This window comes from Gekko japonicus, unplaced genomic scaffold (genome assembly GCF_001447785.1).
Source record: "Gekko japonicus isolate JY-2015 unplaced genomic scaffold, Gekko_japonicus_V1.1 scaffold305, whole genome shotgun sequence".
Classification (NCBI taxonomy): Eukaryota; Metazoa; Chordata; class Lepidosauria; order Squamata; family Gekkonidae; genus Gekko; species Gekko japonicus.
The window spans coordinates 812,239-822,602 of NW_015165839.1; positions in this window are offsets into that span (position 1 = coordinate 812,239).

The following is a 10,364-nucleotide window of genomic DNA, read 5'->3' on the forward strand; positions in this document are numbered from 1 at the left end:
CAAACCCGGTTCTCCCAGATTAGAGTCCGCACATTTAACCACTACACCAATGTGTCTCTTCCACTCTCCAGTTATTAATCCGAGCAGATTTGTAATTTTTTTTAAAAAAATGCACTTTGGAGTGGGTGACTTTCCCCACTCCTGTTAGCAAAATAAAAGTAGCAAACATATCCCCCGCCCCCTTTGCAAAACCCAGCTCTCCTGTAGAGTGGGAAATTACCAATGTTTGACTATCGCACCGGGTTAGGTGGAGGAGAACAAGCTGACATTAAAACAAATGAGCCAATCATGTCCTCCTCTCTCTTTCTCATTTCGACCAGCATTTGGGCTTTGATAGCTCATCTGACCACAGATTTTTCCAACACAGGGAGGGGTAATTTTTTGATGCAATTCATGTCCCGACAGCAGGGCTGAGCGTTTCCCCGCTCGCATACCTACGCGTTTTTTATTTTTTTATTTTTTTTAAGGAGACAATCTAGTTTGAAAGACAGTGAGAGATAAAGATGATGGACTCCTTTGATGACTTCTCCATCACGATGACACCTCATCTGAGCTGGTCAATGCAAACCTGTCATTAATCTCAGCCGCGCAAGGTCGACCAGGTTTAAGAGGACCCAGCTACGGACGTTCTTCTCTGCCCATCATCGCTCCAAATCAGCAGCCGTAATCGCTCCCAGATCAGAACTTGTTTCCCATTATCTGCTCGGTGTTGGCCAATGATATATGAAGCAATTTCGGCCCCGACAGTTGCGTTGGGCGCGTGCACGCGGGCCGGCCCGTGAAATCTATACCGTTCCTTCCCCCTCCCCTATTGCAAGGAGCAATATTTTTAAAACTAAAAGGAGTTTTCAAAGAGGAGATGCCATAACTCATCTTTACAGGCCTGCACAATCCGTTCATTAGGAGCTGCATTTTCTCCCCATTACAGCACCATCTCAACGCATTTAGCCTCTCATCTATTAGAGGTCGGGGGAGGGATGTGGGGAGGGACGCAGAACTGAAACTGAGGATGATTTCTGCCTTCAGGTTCTTGTCACTGGACAACCTTTAGAAGGCACCGAATGATGTCCAACTCACCTGGTGTCTCTATAAGAACATAAGCCACTGTTGGATCAGGCCAATGGCCCATACAGTCCAACATTCTGTCACACAGTGGCCAGAAATACCAGGTGCCATCAGGAGGTCCAGCATTTCTGGAAGAAATGTGTGAAGAGATGTGGTGGCAGCAAGAGCTCCACAAACCTTCTCCAGGTTCCTGTTCACGTGGTGATGTTCAAGCCAAGTTGTGATGAGGTCTTGAACCCGGGAGCTTTCAGATCAGTTACTGGAGGTGCCGTTTCGAATCTAAGGCTGTGGCCCATGTGACGAGCCTGAGCGGAGCAAGCTGAAGCAGCTACTTTGTTAACCGGCAAAAGCACAGGGCCGTGGGCTTTTACCAGTCCTGATTACAGAGTGGCAGCTGCATGAGTCTGTCCTAGCAAAATAAAACAGAAGTCTGATGGCACCTTAAATACTTGCACCCTCTTGCTGAGGGTGAAAGAGGAGAGTGCAAAAGTTGGCTTGAAACTCAACATCAAAAAAAAAACCCCGCCCTAAGATCATGGCATCTGGACCCATCTCTCCTTGGCAAATAGAAGGGGAAGTGACAGAATTCATGTTCCTGGGATCTAAGATCACTGCAGACAGTGACTGCAGCTATGAAATTAAAAGACGCCTGCTCCTTGGGAGGAAAGCGATGACAAACTGAGACAGCATAACAAAAAGTAGAGACGTCACCCTGGCAACAAAAGTCCGTATATTCAAAGCAATGCAGGGCTATTTTTGGGCAGGAACACACAGGAACGGAGTTCTGGCTGGCTCCTGAGTTGGCCACGCCCAGCAGGAACTCATTAGCATAATAGGCCACATCCAACAGCAGGAACTCATTCGGATTGGCTACATTAGGGGTGTGTGGCCTAACATGCAAAGGAGTTCCTGCTACAAAAAAAGCCCTGGGTTTTGACAACAAACAAGATAAACAGAATAACAAGCAAAAGGTGGGTGTGGCTGGATGACCACACTTCTGGTAACACAGGGGTGTGACCTCATATGCTAATGACCTGTGCTGTCAGGGGTGTGGCCTAATAAGATAATATGTTTCTGCTGTTGGGTGTGGCCAATTATGCTAATGAGTTCCTGCTGGGCTTTTTCTACAAAAAAAGCCCTGAAGCAATGGTATTTCCAGTAGTAATGTATGGCTGTGAGAGTTGGACCATGAGGAAGGCTGAGCGCTGAAGAATAGATGCTTTCGAATTATGGTGCTGGAGAAGACTCTTGAGAGTCCCTTGGACTGCAAGGAGATCAAACCAGTCAATCCTAAAGGAAATCAACCCTGACTGTTCCCTGGAAGGCCAGATAATGAAACTGAAGCTCCAATACTTTGGCCACCAAATGAGAAGGGAGCACTCACTGAAGAAGACCCTGGTGCTGGGAAAGATGGAAGGTCAAAGAAGGGGGGGCAAAGGGTGAGATGGTTAGGCAGCGTTATTGATGCAACGAACATGAAAGCAAGCAAACTCCGGAACACGACGGAAGTCAGGAGGGCCTGGTGTGATGTGGTCCATGGGGTCGCGAAGAGTCGTAGTCGAGTGTGCGACTGAACAAGAAGAAAAAGAGGAAGAATTGCCAGGTGGCACCAGGAGATCTCTTGCTATTACAATTGACCTCCAGACCACAAGTTCGGTTCCACTGGAGAAAATGGCTGCTTTGGAAGGTGGACTCTATAACATTACACCCTGCAGAAGTCCCTCCCTTCCCTAAGCCCCGCCCTCCCCTGGCTCCACCTCCAAAATCTCCTGGTATTTCCCAACCCAGAGCTGGCAACGCTACTAGTTCCATTTATTCCAGCATGCGTTTTGTGAGAGCTCACTTCATCAGATGCACAGAGGAAGGGAATCGTTTTGCATGCATTTGTAGGAGAAATTGCAGGGGGGGGGGAGAAAGGAGGATCTGGAGCGGAGCCTGTTGTACAATTTCAGGTTTAATTCTGGGCCAGTCCCAATGCTCCGTATCAGCTGCAAATAGGGTTGCCAGCCTCCAGGTGGGGCCTGGAGATCTCCCGCTTTTACAACTGATCTCCAGCTGACAGAAATCAGCTCCCCTGGAGAAAATGGCTGCTTTGAAGGGTGGACTCTATGGCATTGTAACATGTTGAGGCCCCTCCCCTCCCCAAACCCCACCCTCTCCTGGCTCCACCCCTAAGGTCTCCGGGTATTTTCCAACCCAGACCTGGCAACCCTAGCTGCAAATCACAGTTGTGCCAGACCTGTTCTCAGAAATCGCAATCTAAAGGGAACTCTGAAGTTTTAATATTCCCAGTCTGAGTGATTCTCTGAGCTACGCCCCAACTCGCCTTCAGATTGCATGACATTCCTGGCTCAAGCCCGAAGTCCTTAACGGTGACTATGATCACTCCTTTCCATCTGTGAAGGGCACAATGTACAGGACGTCTCACAGGAGCACTGTGACGCCCCACCTTCCCACCCCCAGCACGCTCACTGCTTTGGCATTTGTGCCAAAATGTACCAGTCCATTCCTGGAAAGCTAAGAGCTTCTGGTGCCTCCCTTGGGTGCAGCCTCTGGCCGGTGGCTTTCTAGACCCCAAAGGAAGTAGCACTAAGAAAGCAAGAAGTGGAGACACTGCTGTTTCTGTGTGCTGGGCAGTGTGGAGCACATCTTTACATGCTAATGAAATGTGTCAGGGATGTAGGATGATAATGTGCTACTTCTTGATCATTCTTCCAGAACTGTCGGCAGCTGCTCTTCAGGGACTCAAGCCTGGTGTTTTTCATAGCCCAGCTCCCAGAAGAAACTAGATCAGACTCAGGGGTCGTTTCGTAGAAAAAGAGCTAGGGGAACTCATTAGCATAACTTATTAGCATATGCCACACCCCCTGACATCAGGGGCCCAGCAGTGGACCTGCAAGGCCGGCGGGAGTGCGAGGAAGCCCCACCAAGGCCCTCCCTGGCCCCAGGCAGGCAGGGGTGGGGAGAGGCGGGGAGGAAGCAACTTACCCTCCCTCTTTTCCTGCCTCCTCCTGGCTAAATGAGGGTCGGAAGTGGGGCGGCTGGAAGCAGGGGGCGGGGCTTTGTCATGTGCCCCACCCCCCGCACCTCACCTGGGGGAACTGCGATCCCCCGCGTTCCCCCCCGAATCTACCTCTGATCAGACTACTGGTCCATCAAAGTCAGTGTTGTCTACCCAGACTGGCAGCAGCTCTCCAAGGTCTCAGGAAGAGAACATAAGAACATAAGGATATCAAAAGAGCTCCGCTGGATCAGACCAGTGGTCCATCAACATCCTGTCTTGCACAGTGTGCAACCAGTTCTTCTGGAGGGCCAACAACAGGGCAGAGAGGCCAAGGCCTTCCCCTGATATGAATTTAAGAAGAGCCCTGCTGGATCAGACCAGTGGTCCATCTAGTCCAGCATCCTGTCTCACACAGTGGCCAACTAGTTCCTCTGGAGGACCCTCCCCTGATGTTGCCTCCTGGCCAATGTTGCCTCTAAGCTGTGGAGTCTTGTGAGCAAAAATTCTACTTTGTGAGCTACTGGCATTAAAGTTGTGAGCGAGCGATTTGGCTGCTGCATAAATGAGTTTACTCTGGAGCCATCCTTCCTCTGTGAGCTGGATGCTAAAAAAACTGTGAGCTAGCTCACACTAACTCAGCTTAGAGGGAACACTGCTCCTGGCTCTGGGATTCAGAGGATGAGTGCCTCTGAATGTGGAGGTTCCTTTCAGTCACCACGGCTAGTAGGCATGGATACACGTATCCTTCATGATTCTATCTAATCCCCTCTGAGAGCTGTTTATTCCTACGGCCATCACTACATCCTCTGGCAGTGAATTCCACCTTTTAATCACTCTCTATGTCAAGTAGTCTTTCCTTTTGTGCATCATGAACCTACTGCCCATCAGCTTCATTGGATACCCTCGAGTTCTAGTCTTTTGGAAGAGGGGGAAAAACATTCTCTTTGTCAACTCTCTCCTTCCCAGGCATAATTTTATAAACCTCTATCATGTCCTCCCTTATCATGGCTTCCCCATCACCTGCTGCCTGGCCCTTTGAACTGGAGATGCCAGGGATTGAACCTGGGACCTTCTGCATGCCAAGTAGATGCTCTGTCACTGAGCCACGCCCCTTCCTCCCATGTCTAAGATTATGCATGGGAAAGAGCAGGTAGAGAAAGAGGTACTTTTCTCCCTTTCTCACAATACAAGAACTCGTGCGGCACTCCATGAAATTGCTGAGCGATCGGGTTAGAACGGATAAAAGGAAGTCCTTCTTCACCCAAAGTGTGATTCACACTTGGAATTCCCTGCCACAGGAGGTGGTGGCGGCTACAAGCATGGACGGCTTCAAGAGGGAATTAGATAAGCATATGGAGCAGAGGTCCATTGGTGGCTATTAGCCTCAAGGTATAGACAGGAACTCTGCGGCAAGTGATGCTCTGCATTCTTGGTGCTTGGGGGGGTCAACAGTGGGAGGGCTTCTAATGTCCTGGCCCCACTGCTGGACCTCCTGATGGCACTGGTATTTCTGGCCACTGTGTGATACAGAGTGTTGGACTGGATGGGCCTTTGGCCTGATCTAACAACTGGCATCTCTTATGTTCTTATGTCTCCCATATCTACCTACTACCATAAGGCCTTTACCTGCAAATACTGGGGATGAGAACCAGGGAACTAGTGTATGCAAAACATGTGCTCTAACACTGAGAGTACCACCTCTCCCTTAGTCAATAAGGGTGGGCCTGTATTTGTTGCTTTCATTTAAGCTGTTTGATAATGTGTGCATTTTCTCCTTTCTTTTTCTTCTCAAATCATCCAAAGCAAAATAAACATATTTGCACTCTCTTGGGAGGGCGTCCTGATTGCTTATAAGAACATTCATAATATGCATGTGCGCACACATACACACATTTTAAAAGCATTATTTCTCTCCAAATAGTCTTAAAAATCAAACAAAGCCGTGGCAGGCCTCTTTGCCCGATAGCAGCATTTTTTCCTTTTTTGTGTGTGTGTGCATGTTGATTTTCTACTGTAGCTCCTTCTCTTGCAAATACGCCGGCGCTGCCTTAGTGCTGTGTAAATGTCATGTTGAATAGCAAATTTATACAAAATTTGGAGAAAGATAGCGGGATGTAAAACAGGATTACAAGCCCGTAATACAATGATATGAGATTAAACATTCCGAGGAGAGATCAAAGTAAATTTAGGGAGCAAATGAAACCTTTCCCAAAGGAAGTTTACTTTAAAAAATGAGGACACATCTATCAAGATGAGTCAGTGGTATTTGCAGGGCAGGATATCAAACACTGGGGAGAGGCCAGATAAATGAATAACCTGGGGAAATATTTGGCACTTTTTGAGGCTTAACAAAATGGTCAACCAGTGCTAAGCTGCTGGAGATCTGTTTCCCCATAGCTAAGAAAACTGGGATTTATCCCTTCTTCCCCCACCCCAAATGTCCAGAACCAGTTGGGCTAAGAAATGATGGGGTGCTGCGAAAGATTTGAATAGGACTCTCCAAAATTACTCAGCAATCAGGCTATAGGGAAAATCAGTTTGAAGTGACTGGATACAGATACCAGGGAGAGATTGCATTCTTCAGCACCAGGGAGAGCTCCAAGGGAAGGCAGATGTTGCTTTGATAGGATCTTAGCTGAACTGAAAATCTAACTCTGGCTGTGGTCACACGGGCAGGAAAATGCGGGGGGAAGCGTGACTGTTAGCCCCGGGGCAAACTAACGCGTAGTTACTCGATCAGACCTCCCCTGGAGGTTCCGTGGAGGCCCCCTGGAGGTTCCGTGGGAAGGGAGAGGTGCTGATCACAGGACGATCCTGCGCGCAACAAAGAAGCACGCGGTGCGGCAAATGGGTGGGTTTTTTTGTCGTGTACACCAAAAATGTGCATGCTCCGTTGGGTGCTTGTGCGCATCCACGGAGCCTTGGAAAAAAAACCCTTGTTTGCAAGGGGACATGGGCGGGCGCTGGATGCCACCGGAAATGCGATCAGACGCCCGCCCTTGCCCCGCAGTTTCCGGAAACTAGTACCTCCGAGGTACTAGTTTTTTGCAGCGCGGTTTCAGCGGGAAGCCTCGGTTGAGCCACGGAAGCGCTACGCTTCCCAGATGTGCCGGTGAGATCGCGCCCGGAAACTCCGCCTGACTTCCATCTCTCTAGCATGGCTAATGTTCCGTGTGACCGCAGCCTAAGCAATGCAACCCAGGCCCTTCCTCTGTTTACCTTGAGCTAGCAGGGATTTAACAGGGTAGGGATTTGAATTAGAATGTTGTACTGCGCTGTTTTTGGTGGTCTCCAGATATATTCCACTTTTTTTTTTATCCTGTCCCTCGAAGCAGTTCAGCGTGTCACATGTGCTCTCCTCTCCCCATTTTATTCTCACAACAACCACATAGGGTATATTAAGCTGAGGCATGTACTGCTCCAAGTTCCCCCAGCAAGCTTCATGACCGAATGAGGATTTGAACCCAGGTGTCTTGATTCAACACTAACCACTACACTACACAGGTTCTGTACAGTTTTGTTTTGTTTTTTGAGCAGCCTGAATATCCAAATTTAGCGTGAGCTTGTCAGAGCTGGGAAGCAGAGCAGGGTTGGCTGTGGCTGGTACTTGGATGGGAGACCACCAAGGAAGACCAAGGCTGCTATGCAGAGGCAGGCAAGGGCAAACAAACCTCTGCTCATCTCTTGCCTCGAACAACCCACAGTGGGGTCACCATGAGACAGTTGAAACTCAGTGGTGCATTGATCATTCATTCAAAGTATATTTTTTTTAAAAAAAAATCATCTAGCACTGCAGATCTGGTTTAGCTAAATCATCATTCACCTGATTCAAGTGTTCTACTGCACATTTGTTCCTACCAAGAAGCTAGAAATCAGCCACAAGAGGTAGAACCTCCTAAATGTTTGGGGTAGTGGTTAAGTGCGCGGACTCTAATCTGGGAGAACCGGGTTTGATTCCCCACTCCTCCACTTGAACCTGCTGGATGACCTTGGGCAAGCCATAGTTCTGATAAGAGCTGTTCTTGAAAAAGAGCAGTTTCTGTCAGAGCTCTCTCAGCCCCACCTACCTCACAGGGCGTCTGTTGTGGGGAGAGGAAGGGAAAGGAGTTTGTAAGCTGCTCTGAGACTCCTTCGGGTAGTGAAGGGCGGGGTATAAATCCAATCTCTTCTTTTAAAAAAGTTGTTAATGTGCACATGCGCGCTGGCTTCTGTCTTTCCCTCATCTGTCTTTCCAGATCATGAACAAAGTTTGAGTCCAGTGGCACCTTTAAGACCAACAAAGTTTTTTTCAAGGGGTGTAGAGCCTGTTTGGTGTAATCAAATCTCTAATCTGGGAGAACCAGGTTTGATTCCCCACTCCTCCACTCGCACCTGGCTGGATGACCTTGGGCAAGCCATAGTTCTGTCAGAGCTGTTCTTGAAAAATAGCAGTTTCTGTCAAGAGCTCTCTCAGTCCCGCCTACCTCACAGGGTGTCTGTTGTGGGGAGGGGAAGGGGAAGGAGTTTGTAAGCCGCTCTGTGACTCCTTCTGATAGTGAAGGGCGGGGTATGTATCCAATCTCTTCCTCTTCTTCTTCTCTAATCTGGGAGAACCGGGTTTGATTCCCCACTCCTCCACTTGCACCTGCTGGATGACCTTGGGCAAGCCATAGTTCTGGCACAGCTGTTCTGGAAAAAGAGCAGTTTCTGTCACAGCTCTCTCAGGCCCGCCTACCTCACGGGGTGTCTGTTGTGGGGAAGGGAAAGGAGTTTGTAAGCTGCTCTGAGACACCTTTGGGTAGTGAAGGGCGGGGTATCAATCCAATCTCTTCTTCTCTTCTCTTCTTCTTCTTCTTCTTCTTCTTCTTCTTCTTCTTCTTCTTCTTCTTCTTCTTCTTCTTCTTCTTCTTCTTCTTCTTCTTCTTCTTCTTCTTCTTCTTCTCCTCCTCACAGTTTGGCCTCCCTTGGAGGTATGAGTAAGTTCCTCCTTCCTCACCTTCTGATGTGTATTCGTGAGCCATCTTTTTTGTGAAGGGCTTTGCCTGGCAGTGGGTAGGCTTCCTGGAAAGGATGACTTGTCTGTACCCTGTTTCTGATTTTGCACCGTGTCACTGTGTACATGGCTCTCAAGTGAATTTTTGTACTGCTTTCAGCAATGAGGTCAGCTTCTCTTAAGCACCAGGAAAGGTTGGCTATAAATATTTTAAAATACATAGGATAGCTGGAGAGACGGTAGAGCTTTCGACGCTGGTGCCTCTTGAGATGACTCAGTGACCAGCGCAGGGGCAAAGTCAGGGCTTGTCTTTTGGGTAGGTTGGACTGCTTTCTTTGGACTGAAACTCCACTCAGGTCTGGGAGTTCCCTGAGGTAGACTCCTGATGACTTAACATCCTCACAGTCCCCTTCTCCCTCAAAATTACTGACAGCATCGTTTGGAGACTGGCACGTGGCAGAAAGAGTCCTTAAGGGAAAAGACTCATCCAGTGCAGCAGCATCCGAAGACCCAAGTGCCTAGTGGTGACGCATACCATTAGTTTCCTCTCAGTCCTCCCTCAATGTGAGTGAGATGACATTTCCTGTCATTCTTTAACTGGATAGCCTTTGTGACAGGAATCCCAGATGAAGGGGATGGAAAGATTCGAGATAATGGGGAAAAAATGGTTGTCTCCTTAGGGAGGCACTGTGCCTCAGTGGTAGAGCATCTGTTTTGCAATCAGAAGGTCCCAGGTTCAATCCCTGGCATCTCCAGCAAAGAAGGATTAGGTCGTAGGTGGTGTGAAAGAACTTCTCCTGAGATCCTGGAGATCCACTGTGGGTCAGGGTAGACTCAGTTTACGGCAGATTCATGCATGTTTCCTTCTTGATGGGTGTGACTAGAGTCAGGCCCATGAATCAGAGGTGTACTGAAAAGAAAATTCCTTTCTCTCGTAAAAGGAAAGTAGCTCATGTCTCCAATGCCTTAGGGGAATCTTGGTAAGGGAAACCATAGATTATGGCAGGGGGAGTCATTCTGGGGTCTAAAGGCAATGTGGGTGAAGTGGTCAGTTGGCTAGACTAGTACAAGGTAGTTCAGATCCCCACTCAACCATTATTATCATTGGGAGATGATGAACCAGTCACTTTCTTTCAGACTATCCTACCTGGGCAGGACAAAATGTTGGGAAACCCATCTACAATGCCCAGCCTTCTTGAAGGAGAGTTATGATTAAGATGAATAGATTGATAGATGATAGATAGATGATAGATAGATGATAGATAGATAGATAGATAGATAGATGATAGATAGATAGATAGATAGATAGATAGATAGATAGAT